The sequence below is a fragment of the Ctenopharyngodon idella genome, chromosome 5, assembly GCF_019924925.1.
Source record: "Ctenopharyngodon idella isolate HZGC_01 chromosome 5, HZGC01, whole genome shotgun sequence".
NCBI lineage: Eukaryota > Metazoa > Chordata > Actinopteri > Cypriniformes > Xenocyprididae > Ctenopharyngodon > Ctenopharyngodon idella.
Window position 1 is genome coordinate 17,004,323 of NC_067224.1, and position 14,234 is coordinate 17,018,556.

At 38.3% G+C, this 14,234-nt stretch overlaps 1 long non-coding RNA gene across 1 annotated transcript in view; it reads left to right on the plus strand.

Moving 5' to 3' along the window:
• Positions 1-2,473: 2,473 nt before the first annotated feature.
• Positions 2,474-14,234, plus strand: part of LOC127512441 (uncharacterized) — a 39,306-nt gene continuing 27,545 nt past the window's right edge. Inside the window, exon 1 of the long non-coding RNA XR_007930199.1 lies at positions 2,474-2,739. This is a non-coding gene — a long non-coding RNA (uncharacterized LOC127512441). The remainder of the gene's footprint in view (positions 2,740-14,234) is intronic.

Below are 14,234 nucleotides of genomic sequence, written 5' to 3' on the forward strand. Positions count from 1 at the left end.
GAGTAAATCTTTACGTGTGCCCGTCTGACCACTTCTATTGGGTGCCAGATCAGTTGAGCAAAGGTTTACAAGATGAAGATCAGACGAGTAGGAACTATGAAGGAGAGATGCCTAAGATTGCGCAAAAAAAAAAAAAAAAAAGTTACGGAAAAGAGTCATGTCTCGAACTGTATTAATAGGAAATGGATATTAGGCCTAATGATGACTTTAGCGGTAAGTTTTGAGGTCGATGATGTTTGTGTGAATGGCAAGTTCAAAGCAATAGATAGCGTTTGTTTGTCAATTAATTTTCTAAGCATTTGCCTCATGATTTCAGGTTTTCTTTTTTAGACTGCTAGCAGACCAATTATCCATGTGGTTTAAGGCAACTATAGAAAACTAAAGATTTTGAATTATGTATTAATTTACAAAATATACACCAAAGTGTCTTATATTTTAATTACTGTGATGTAATGTTATCTGCGCAGAAACATAATTTTTACTTTACTAATTTTAGTTCGTATAGACGACTCCAGATTTTATGCGAATATTTGTTTTGTCAAATAGTAGTATCTTTTAACCGACTGTTTCTGAATGAGAGATGTTCTAAATTAATGATATGCTAATGTCACAATGCTCTTTGTGCCTTTTTGTTTGAGCCGTTCAAATGTCTTTGTTCGCTCATAATGCTTTTGAATATGCATTTTATAATATTTGTGTCTATTGACGGATTCTAAAGAATGAATAAGAAAAAAAAAAAAAACATTATGAAGTATTGTTAAACCTTCTCTAAATGGGTGAAATTGTACAATAATGGAGACAATGCTTTAGCCTACTATATAAAATCCGCATCGCGAAGAGCCAAATCACTGCCAAATGCGAAGGAAATAAAATGGAATAAAGACAACACACAGCCACCGTGAATGCAAAGGAAATTCAAATATACCTTTTAAATATGCATCAATATTAAAAATTATACACACGCAAGGACCAACTGCGGTGAAGATGTAAGAATGGCGGAGCAGGCGTCTCATTATGCATGATGGGCGACTTCCCTGGCAAAGAGTCTCCGCTTCTTTGCTGCATATCGTCCAGTATTCACGGTCAAGAAAGGTGCTTCCTTTCAGTAAAAAACAGCAACTTACATATTCTTCCGAAAAAAAGAAACGAGCCACCTCGAAGCCGATGAGGGGAAATTACTCCGACCGCTGAAAGAAAGGCTATGTTGGGGGATTTGCATATTTGATGCGCTAATTTCCCTGATGTATTTAAATATGGCTGCACGTAGCCGATAGGCTTGCTACGTCATTGGACGTGACCTCGTTGTAAAATCGAAACGTGAATTCGTTTTAGTCAAACACAAGTGCTAGCAATAATTGAGAACTGTGAAAGAATAAGAATTAGGCAACATTATTTGGAAACGTCCAGAATCTCATATGAAGAAGTGTGTTTAAAATCTGAATGGGAGTAAACAAAACGCTTTGCAATAATGGTAGGCTAATAGATAATATTAATAATAATATTATTAATAATAATTTACAGATATTCATAGTGTGAATTGGTGAGTGTTTGGGCGGGGGTCTGACCCCCTAATTAAGGTTTGAAGCCCCAACATAGAATGTCAAAACAAAAGGTCTGGCATCAGGGTCTACAAATAGGCTAAATAGGTCTAGGTGTATGTTCAAAGTTAGTTTAGAAGTAAATCAGAGCGCGTATTTAAATATAACAATCGCGAACAGCAATCTCATTCGCTAGAGGAGGTAACTATAGCAACTGCACTTTTTGTTAGGATCAACATCGGATGAGACATTGACAAAACATAAACAATATCATCATTTATTTCTTCATTATACATTTGCATATCACAGATATAGGACAAAAAGAATAATGGGCTGTATTGTTTAAAAAGTATTGTTATTTTAGTTGACGTTGCACTAATTGTAACTAGAGGCGCGAAAATAGAATTAACTGAAAAATTCTTTCTCGCACTGTAAATGTTATTGTGTGTAGCCTATAGGCCTTAAACATTCATGGCCTTTTCCTGCGCGCACCCTTGAGGTTATGGTAAGTTTAAAGATTTCACTTTTTATTTTATTTTCTTTCTTTTTTTTCTTCACAAGCCATTACGTATCGGTGTGCAAGTTTTTTCCAAGCTAATGATGTCCTCTCAGTGTCAGATTGCGCCATTGCGTTCCGTCAGTCAAAACGTGTTGGGCAGAAGCGCTCGGAGCAAATTCATTAACGCAGTCAATCCGTAACCTGGTCTGGGAACTTGGGGCTAGTCCACGCCAATAGAGGAACAATGCCTCCTCAGTTCAAGTCCAACAAAAGACCTGGCGAACTTGTTTGAATTTCAGAGCACGTCCTTTCTTTCACAGAGAGGACTGCCCCCTCCCGAACACCCTTCATGAAAAAAAGAAAAGGAAAGAAAAGGGGGAAAAAACATGCCGACCTTCTCTGCTCAACAGTGCACTTTTCTATTTGGTGCTGCAGACAAATAGGTTATGGGAAACTTCTCAACCCCTCCTCCCTCTCTCCCCCTCTCACTGGCTCTCGCTTATACGGTAGCTGTCGTTCTCGTGCGCTTGGACTGTGCTCTTGTGAGAATCAGAGCCGCTGAGGCACGCGTAATGAACTGAGTATTAGCGGCAATTTTAAACCGAAAGCTCCTCGTGCACACCGGCTTCTTACCTACAGCAGGAGTTGCATCTGGTCACGTCGACTTCGGCATAATTTTTTTAAAAAAAAACCTTTGCTCAAGTGAGTACATCTGGAGACACTTCTCATGCTTCTTTTTAATGCCCATTAAGAATAATATGGTGATATTAGTCGCATTGCAGACTTTGACAAAAGAAATTTCACATAATGAAAATTTGTACTTTTGTGTTTATTCTCGAGGTAAAATAACCACGTTGTAGAACAATGTCATATGTTAACATATACTTTGAACTGATCTAACACAAAGCACTGGTCTCAAGGCCAACGTCTCATGCAGTGATACTACAAGTATAGTAGGTGACAGAGTCTCATAACTTGTCATTGTGCTCAAGGGAATTAATGTTGCATGTTGGGATATATCGTGTTCATGTTGACAGTGATTTATCAATCACATCTTTTATCTTCTCTCACACAAATTTCTATGAGATGTTATGTGAGCTGTCATTACTTCTAATTTAATCACTGTAATGTTGATCAGTCCTCTTACGATTCTTGGAAGAAGAATCACAAATAGATTTGTGTTGTTGTTTCAGGAAAGGAAGGCAACTTTTACATATGTTCTTATACATAATATGTGTTGATGCTTAGATTAGCTTTTATGTGAGCTATACATTGCAAAGAATCAAATGTTTTGTTCCTACTGATTTTAGCAGTGCCTTTTGTCTTTTATGTGTGTTTGGCCATGTTTAGATTCTTCTAATAGTGTTCCATTGTGGCAGTAACACAGCTCTAGAAGGCCCGAATAACATTATGATGTTAAACTACTTATGTATTTTTGAATGAGGTCTAAGTTTTCCAACTTCAAGCTATATTATTTGTCTTTCTAAATTTGAATGAGCTGTTGCTGTGAGTGTGTTCCCCTGGGCCAATGATTCAAAACTGCTGTGTTAATATGGTTCACCTAAATCAATTCAGTCAGAAAGACATTGTATCAGATTAAATACAAAAAAAAAAAAAACAAAAAAAAAGATTTGACCTTGGATAAGCATGGCCAAAATTAGAGACCTATAAGGCGAGAGATCCTGTATAGGCCTATAGAACACCTTCATGCTGATGACATCCATATGTTGTGACAAGTGTCTCAAATGCCCTATTCAGTTAGTGACAGTGTGAAAATGAACTGAAGACACATTTTATAAGATAAGTGATACAGATAATTTTATTGTGTATGTTTTGCAGCTTTGCAATGTTCATACACACAAATACACAGAGAGAGAGAAAGAGAGAGAGAGAGAGAGAGAGAGAGAGAGAGAGAGAGAGTTGTACTGTGAGTCCCACATTCTGAAACCCACACGGATGCTGGAAAGTCAGCAACATCACGTTTTGAATGATAGGTTTGTTATCCACTTACTACACTCAATTACAGTTCTTGTGGAACAGAAAGTATCTTATGTAATCAATTTATAAATAAAGATACTGATATCGGTGGTCAGAAAATGAGGGCTTCAACATAGCGATGGAAATCACCTTACTCTGTCTAGAGAGCGATCTGCTATACTGCTAAACATACCTTGATCGCAAGATTCCTCCTGTCGCTGGCGAGCATTTTCCATGTATTCAGTCGTACAATCTAAAATCCTCGTGATCGAGGGTGATTGGCATTGCCTCTGAAATATTTCCATCAAGTAGCCTATGCTCGTCGTTGAAAATACATTATGCGTACAGAAATAGTGCGTGCGGGATCGCAGCTTCAACCTGCACGAGGGAAGCAAACGCACTCTGGAGATTTCTAATGACATCATCATCATCATCATTATCATCATCATCGCCTTGCACTCCCGTGGTCCGAGACCTTTGACCTTCTCTGGCTGGTCCATATTTTGGTACTGGAAGCCCGTCCCCCCGCTTACCCCCTCCGCCCCCCCACTCCTCGAGATGTGGCCCTGTTCCCTCTCTCAGACCGCTGGCAGCAGCAACACAATCCTCCTCTCGTCTCTCTCATAGCAGCTCTCAGGGATCTGTGGCATTACCGATCTCCTCCGTGCACGGACAACCTGCCACCACTCGGTCAAAAATAAGAGAGAGATCTCTCCATTCAGTGCCGAAACAAACGCGATGTTATTTCCGAGTGCACTTTTTTTTCCTCTGGAATCGGATTTTTCCTTTGTATAATCTCGCTGCTGGTTCCGTGGGATATCTATCGCTGCTGCCACGATTTAATAGAGCCAAAGGAGCCTTTTGTGAGATTGGGAGGTAATTTGCAATGCAAATGATGGCCTGTGCGAGGATGACTGCTTCTTATTCGACAGGCTCCCTCACTCCAACTCTCATATTGTTTTAACGTTAACTGCTCCGATGTCAAATGGATTATAGCTTCCGTTTTCATCCTCATTACCCTGTGAAGAAACTGTCATTTATTTTTGTTGCGAGCATACCTACTTTTAAGAACTACAAATGACAATTGTGAAGTCCCGTGCCTATTTTTGTTGTGTTTTAGCAACTTCTCCACTTGGATTTATTCTTACACAAGACACGGAGGTATCCGGGGATTACTGTTGTGGAATTGGAAGCGAGTTGTTATCTTTGGTTATCTAGCTGTATGAGTATGTTGCACTTCATAAAGCTAGATAACCGAAAGTAAAAACTGCCTCCTGGCTCATCGAAAACTCTGGATGCCTAATGACACGAAGATACATTTACAAAAAGAAATTGTATTATATTATATGTGTCAGTACCTTTGGAGAGCTGATAGCTTCACACAATGTCATACAAGAATTTGGGTGTTTTATTTTATTTTTTAGGCTTCATTTAATATTATGTTGCTTTGAAAAGTAGGCTATTTTCTGCTCATAGCGCTCGCGCGCAAAGATGCAAACCAAAAAATTCAGCTTCATTTTTCCCCTAAGGGAGTACTGTTTTACGAAACTGAATAAATTAATAGACGTGCAGAGATTAAATTAATAATATTCGAGTTTATATGATCTCACCAATTTACTGAAAACTGACACGTGAAGAGAGAGGAACCCACGTGCTCACTATTTATTTCAGCTCGGTCGCCTTTGGCCAGGAAACGGCGCTGGCATCCCAAACAGAAATAATTAGGACATATAGAGAGAGCTGACAAAAATGAAAAGGGGTGGGCACATGGGGAGCGAGGGGGTCGGTCCTCCTTAATTGATTCCGTTAAACGGAGCGCAGTAGATGTGAACGACTGGACGCTCCCATTCCCACGCTCGAGGGCAAGTGGCAATGCCACGGCCCTATCCAGAATATGACAGACAGCGCCGGCGGGCTGGGGGGGCTGGGGGCGACATGGGTCATGAAAAGATGTCAAGTGCACCCGACTCATCTGCATCCCTTTAGAAAGTGGCGACCGTTCCCAGCCTCAGCAGACGCGGGCCCCAAAGCAGGAACAGTAGCCTAACGGCTGTGAATATCTCACAGGCAATGATAGCAATACGCTGCTTCTGCTGAGGTGAATAAGTGTGGGAATAAGGCGTGTGTATGTAAAAGAAGTGGCGTATTGAGCTTGAAGTTTTGAAGCATAGCTTTGCTGCAGCTCTGTCTTTTAGACCGCGTTAAAACATGACATCACCACCATTGTCCTCAAAGCGCTTGTATTTGAACTTGGCAAGTGTGAGATTTTTTTTCCCGTCTGGCTTAACGCCCTTTCATTATACTGTATTTATTCTTTGCAGCAGATTTTTAATATAGGTCTACTCTATTATGAATTTATCCAGGGTATAAAAACAAAGCCTATTTTTAGAGGCCTAATGCAAGTTAGTTGAAGATTAAATTAGACATTTTTATAGGCCTAACACTGACTAAATTAGTGAACCTTAACACATATTCTTTCTTATGATCTTTTCAGTAACATTGTTAAACACTTTACACAGTGGAATTGTAGTTATTAAAATGGTTGATCTAAGAAATAGCCTATAGCTTTAAACACATTTTAATCAAAGTCATTGTTTTAATATTTAGCCAACAACAATTATAAAATAAAGAAATACGTGCATTAAAATATATTGCTTTTATTATTATTATAATTATTATATTTGTAGTTTAGTTTTTCAAAAGTATGATGTTACAGATAAAAATATTGGATAAGATATAAATGTGCAAAAAATATATAGGCCTATTGGAAGGGGGGAAATATATCTTTGTTTAAATGCCTGACAAACTAAAGTAGTTTTTATCATAGGCTCTTGTCTGTGAATACCTATAATAACAGGGCCTTATGTGTTAGCAAAAAAAAAAAAAAAAAAAAAGAGAGAGAACATGATATTGACAGGCAATTACTAGAATCTACTGTGAAAATGCATCGTCACCTTGCCTTTTGAGTTCTCAAATTTCCACAAAAGGCAACAATGGTGTGTTAAAAACAAAAGCCTGCTTTTTCTATCCACTTGTCATGCTAAATTAATTTGACATATTCTCCTGTTTATTTTGGGTTTGTTTGAAGTTTAAGTCATTTTAGCATCACACAAATCCATAGACTTTGTTTTTAGCACACCAGTCAAACTCATCATAATCCCTCTTATGATAATGGTATGTGTCCTCTCGTTTTACATATCCAGCGCTTGCTTTGTATGCGCCAGGACTTGACAGTCAATCTATTCAAAATGTCCGCATTGCAATTTAATGTGTGGTGTTGAAAGGTTGAATGTCGTGCTGAATGTTTGCAAATCATTTTTGAGATCACTTCTTTCATTACAGCTATACATGCTTTGAGTGATAGAAATGGGCCATGCTTTTTTTTTTCAAGAATATTAGTGATACTAAAGAGAAGACAGCGCTACATGCTATAAGCCAGCGCTTTAACTTGTAACATATAAAATACATTTTTGATATTTTATTTATTATTATTTTTAATTTTTTGTGAGGATTTACTCCTGCTAGATATAAAATATAATCTTTTTTTTTTATGGAAATGAGCAAAAACACAGAAGTATACTCGCTCAGAGCTTCAACTAAATATTCAGCATGTTTACATGATTTAGGACCTAGACTGAGGTGAACTCCAAGGTTCCTTTTGAATATTAATTTTTATGTAGTAGGCTGGCTGCCTGCAGCTCTATGAATGAGCCGTTTGCTATTGTGTGTGTGTGTCTTAGACAGTGGAGGCATATTGCTGTCTTGTAATTGGCTGAATACTATAACCATGGCGACCATGGCAGCTTATCAGTATTCATTGGGCAAGCAATCTTCATATTTTTGGCTACTCCACATCCTCCGCCTGTTCTCAGTCACAAACTGCAGCGCTTCTGCACAGTTGTCTTTAATACTGTGCTCACTGAACTGTTAGCATTTGGTGAATTGACATGGTTTGTCATTTCTGTTTATTTCCTTGAGGACATTTTGTTGTCCTCTAATTTAAAATATACTTAATCATTGGATGCTTAGCCTGTTTAGTCTTTGACTTGTGTTTTCAGTTCCATGCTTAGTTGATTGTTACAAGCATCATATAGCCTACGCTCTTTCTTCACTTTGATGAAAAAGCATTTTGAGGGAAAGTAATTGTATATGCAAATGTAAACAGCATCTTTAACTAGCCATATTCAACCACAGTGGGGCACAACATTTAAGAAGAAACTGAATTTGATTTATTTTGTAATAGTGTGAGATGATGGATGGATGGATGGATGGATGGATAGATAGATAGATAGATAGATAGATAGATAGATAGATAGATAGATAGATAGATAGATAGATAGATAGATAGATCTCATTTGATGAGAAAGTTTATTTTTAAGCTCCTGGGTTCAGATGAGACAATTAAGTCACACAATTTTTAGACAGCATTCAAGTTTACTCCTCAGTCCCACAAATAATATTCTTGTTTGATACATAAAGTGACATTTAGTTATGCAAATGCAGCATATTGATACTTTTTAGTGTTGTAATGGGACAAGTGAAGCCTCGCTATGCTTTCTCACCTACATCCCACTGATTTAGCGATTCTAGATTCACTAAGCTTTCGTGTTCAAGTGTAAGTTTACTTCCTACAAACTAAATGAATAATGTGCCTTAAAATGTGCTGAGATGTTAAACAAGCAGATACATGTTGGCACAGAGCATCCTGTAGACCCGCCCCTTCTCGACCAGGTCACATGTACAATGTTGTTCCCGCTGGTTGGAGTCGCTGTGGCAACAAGCAGTGATCTCACATGCGTATGATGGCAATGTGCAAAAGCAGGACAGGTTCCATATATGTGTGTGTTTTGTGTGTATTAGTAAGTGGAGGATTCTTCCACTTTAATGTACTTGTGTGTGTGTGTGTGTGTGTGTGTGTGTTTGTGGAACTGTGGTGGTATTAAGAAGCCACTCGAATGCATGTGTGCATGTTTGTTTGCAACCAGATTTGCTATGGTATTTGTGTGTAATTGTGTCTATCACTCTTTCAAGGTTGCAGCAGCAATCTGGTATCTCAGGAACAAATCTTGATTTATCAGAGTTAATGCACAGCTCATTGACATCTCAAAGCCAGATCTAGTGCCAAAATGTTAATTAAAATAGAACAACCCCGCAGCATGATTCATGGAGCAAATTTACCTCAATGTCAAGATTTAGAAGCAGTACAGTGATTGGAAAAAAAAAGTCAAAATGTTTTCTTTTAATATGTTATATAACCCTTAGTAACATGAGTAATTGTATAGGTTAAAGTTTCACTATTCAGCGCCACATTTAGTAGTTTAATCTTGACATCAACTTCAAAACCAGTTCAGTATAAGTTTTTTTTTAAATGGCTGAATTATTGATTGGATCTGATGTTTTTGTCCAAAATCTGTCATTATGTATTATATTTCATGGAGTATATTTTCTCATAATGTTTGTAATTGTAAATATTCCATTACATGATAATGACCGTTATAAAATGGTACAAGATTGGGTAATATTATTTTTACTCTAAGCCAGAAGCATTCTGTGCAATAACAGCGCTGTGACACTGTATGCGTTTGCGGTTTGACTGAGCATGTCTGTTGTCTGCTGAATTTAGATTATGCAAATTCTTAGAGCTATAAATAAGTCAATAACTGCATCTCAAATAGCCGTCAAAACTATCAGATGAAAGAGCTTAAATGATGCATGTGACAAGTTTGACAATATTATTTACAAAAAAAAAATATATAATTTAAAGCTTACATTGCTCTATAATAATCATTTTTACTATACAGTACATTTTTAAGCTTTCATTTTAAAATAATATATTGAAAGGAATGTATTGTGATGTTAGGAATCTTTCAGGAGTAAATAATGCCATTAAAATACAGCTTATAGCTGGTTTATGTGCAGAAAAACCATTAGGACTTTGACCGTATTAATCAGTTTAGATTAAATCAGTATAATTAGGGTTGTACCGTCTCATTTCTTAGAAAATCTGAGCAGAGATATTTTGTGTGTGTGGCTAAAAACATAGGTTACAATCCAAAAACAGCATTTGTCATACGTGCCAGTAATGTTGCACAGTGAAGTGCTGCACGTTAGCATACTTACATTTGAATCCCTTGATTCTATGCAAATTTTATGCATGCGGACTCATGCATATATGCGGAAGCTCTAGAATCTCTGCTTAATATCCTTATTAGTGACGTGGGAATTAAAAATTTATCATGCAGTTGGGCTAGGCGAAGGGTGCCCCACAATCTTCCCAGAATCGCATTGCAGACTCTGGGTAGGGAGGAGGTGGGCTGGGCTCCGTCAGCGCAGTAGCATTTCCTTCAAGGTGCCACCATCTTAAAGAATTTAGCAGTGGTGAGCATGCGAAAAGGATAGACCTAAAATGTCCGCTGGCACGCGCTTGATTACAAGCCCACCTCGCATGTTCCAATAAGGTGTCACCGCGTTCGCATAATCACGCTCGCCAATTATGAAATTAGCTAGCGTCGCTGGCAACACGCATCTCAAGAAACCCATTTGCATGCATAAACCCGCCCCATTATTGTCAGCTACATGCGAATTGCTTGTGGCAAGCCTTGTACTTATCCGGCACAACACATGCGCCATATTCCAACACAGCATGGAATCCTTTGCATTTATTCATCTTTAGCCGTGTGCGATTAGAAAATTCTGGATTAATATTTATTTGCTACTCTACGTGGAATTGTGGCCCTTGGCTAAGGTAAAAAAGAAGGCCATTTCATGTGCATTTAACACATTTTGACATGTTTCAATATGATTGTGTTGAATGTGATTACATTTAATAACCATCTCGGTTATTGTAAAAAGGTCATCATATAAAATTGCATCCCTTTGACATTACATGAGATTACAGTTTTTAATCATCAAATTAACATTAAAATGCCCTTTTGGCAATTTTAACAAACATTTCAGTAGAGATGCTGTGGTAACATTTACGCAGCAGTGTTGTGCCTGGTCGCTTGCTGTCTTTAAAAGGAGTCACTCAGAGGAATAGCTATTCCTCACTCGAGCTCTACTCCATTCCACTGTCTTAATTATTTCAAAGGTGGCTGTCTGGAATGGAACTCGCTATATGACACTTCCATTTGCATTACCTTTCATCTCCGCGCGTCCTCTTGGCACTGCCGAGGCAGGAGTGCTAGAAATGACTCTTAATGCTTACCTCTTTGTATATCACCCCCATACAGACGCACAAAAACATATAGAACGCTGGCATAGGAGCCTCGCATGATGCCGCATGCGTGTTACACCTGCAAATATATTCAAACTGAAATTAGATATAGGTTTTCTCAGAGAATCAACCAGCCACCGAGGTAAAATAAATACTAATAATAGAAGGCCAAGCTAAGAAGTAGTTGTGCGCTCATTCTCATGTTGAAATGTGCTACGTGCGTCCATCAGCAGGACTGACATCGGTTGTCATAGAGTGATGGGCTTCTTTAGAGTCCTTTGAATTCAGTGTGGAGGAAAGCATCAAAAAGACATGATATTATAGTGCAGAGTGGCAGTGAGGCATTCTCATTGAGAACGGACAGTTACATGAATCACACCACCTTGGTCCTGTGTTATCCTGGTTCGGATGGAGTTACTGCATGACTTCTACAGATGGTGACCAGCAGGGATGTTATAATGAGATGGCATCGGTGAAGATCCGTTTCATGTGCATTTGTTGCTGTCAGTTAGATATTTGTGCATGTGTATATATTATACTCCCGCACACACGTTTGTTGCAAGTATCGCGTGCACTTTTATCTGCACAGAGACGAAAGGTCTGTGCAAATGTCCTCTTGAGCCTGTCATGTAGACTACCGTCACCTGGTATATCTGAGAAGTGTTAATTAGCGTGAAAGTGGGCAACAGAGGTGTCACCAAAACTCCCTCCCTCTCACACCCACCCACCCACACACACTTATACCTGATGTGTGCAACCTACCTCCACCTCAACCCCCCCCGCTACCAGACCGCCGTTATGAGAGCCGGCCGAATGTAATTAAATTCCTGCATGTTTTAGACTCAGCCTGTCAGTGGTTAATGGGAGGAAACGAAAGTATCTCCTGCACTAAACGTGTTGAGAAATGAGATAAGAAAGCGTAAAGGTTGGCGGCGTAGACGGAAAGGACAACAATATAGACAATAGGCTACAATCATTCACAAAGTCTCAACCGTTTTGTGCCACATGGCTAAACAAAGCATTATCCACAGCTGGACTGATGTTTTTTTTTTTTTAGGTTTTGGTTCAATTGAAATGTTATTTGAGACTCTAAGGCCCTGTTTCCACCTGGTATTAAGATGCGTTTCAAATTCATCTCCTGTGACTACTTCTGTTCGGATTTCCTCGAGACACTCCCCTCTTATTTCGTCACACTCTACATCATTTTTGCAGGAGTGCCGAGTGCGCCGCACGAATAGCATTGACTTGTTCTTGTTACACAGATTACGAGTGATGGGGGGAAAATGACTGAAAAGGATAAAGAAAGCAGCTACGATTTCGACCATAACCTGCGTGTTTTGGTACAATGAAGTAAAGTTTGAATGACTTGTTTTGGTGTTATTTCTCACAACAAGTCCCACAATGCTCTTTTCTTTTTTTTTTAAAGCTGTTCGAACGCATTCGATCACATTAACATGTACACTATGAAAGCAGTCCGGTTGAATGTGATTTCATTGAAATAACATCGGACGTGGTTGAAAGTGTACAAGCTTAGAACGTTTTAGACCCTGTTTACACCTATATTTAACATCTTCCACTTGTGATTGGATTGACTAAAACACATCTTAATGGCAGGTGTAAACAGTGCCTAAAACATCTAGATTGTCATTGTAAAATCACAAAAATATCCTGAGTTATTCCCCATAGACGTATTTTTAACCAAACACGAGAGTGGTTGTGGACTGTGGCGAGGACTGTGTTTGTGAACGCTCGTGTGCATGATCGTTCCTAAGTGTTTTTGTTTGTAGCTGGTCATGATCCGTAAGGTATACGGCAATGAGTGTGCGCGTGTGTTTTTGAGAGAGAGAGAGCTCTTGCTTCTCAGCCATCAGATGTGATGCAGACTGTCAGCTGGGGAATCATACCTGGCTCCATGCTAGAGCAGTCGGCCTTCATATATAGTCCAGTAGCCACTGATTGTCAGGACTGAGGTGTTGGCAGAGGGATCCAGTGAGTGCAGACGCTGAGGGTGTGGAGAGAGGGGGTGGGGGATGGGGACGACTCAAACACTGCCAACATCAAGCGCTAAAATGGACCTTGGTTTCGCCGTACTGCAGGCAATACAAGCACATAGAGACTCTTAGCTTTTTAGCATAGCTGCTCCGATTAATTATTGCTATCTGCTTTCTAGAAGCAGAAGGTGTTCGTTTTCAAAATGCTTTGAATAGCATCAGTTTGTGTTATTCAATATATATATATATATATATAATATATATTACAGTAACTTACCTTTGCATAGAATGTGCTATTATGTGATCATTTTGAAGCTTGTATTTTGTTATTGTATATGGAAACCTTAAATTATAACTTTAATTTGGGGATCCAACAGATAACATGAAACAAAATGCTGTCATATCTTTTATTGTATTGTCTTTTGCGAAAGCAAAGATTGATGTGCTTTTTTTTTTTTTTAAATAAATTTCTATTTTCTAATTGGAATTTGCTTTTTGTTTCTGCCTTTTTTACATTTGCTTTCAGCACAGAAGCTGTCAAGACTGACTCATAGAATATAATATCCAAACAGTCAGCTATTAATCATGTGATTGAACCATGAGATATTGTATTTGCTCATATTTTTATTTATTTATATTTTTTGTAATTCTATAATTAAAATCTTGTAAGTCCTCAAAGGGTTTATGACATGAGAAGGGTGCAAAAAGTCTTTATTACTTATGTGATAATAAATTTAATATGTTTATTATCACATAAGTAATAAAGACTTTTTAATTAAAAACATATATATTATATTTAATATTTTAAGTCTTGTAATGGCTTATGATGAGATGGGATTAAAAAGTCTCAAAAACCTCAGAAAATGTAATAAAATATTATTAGCCCATGTGAAAACAAATGCATTGCTGGATTGTGTAGCAGCAGTGACTAAGTCAAAAGCTCAAGCCATACGAACACAGAGGCTTAATAAAAGCTGACAGCTGTCACTCTGCCTCTGACATGTGTCAGGAGA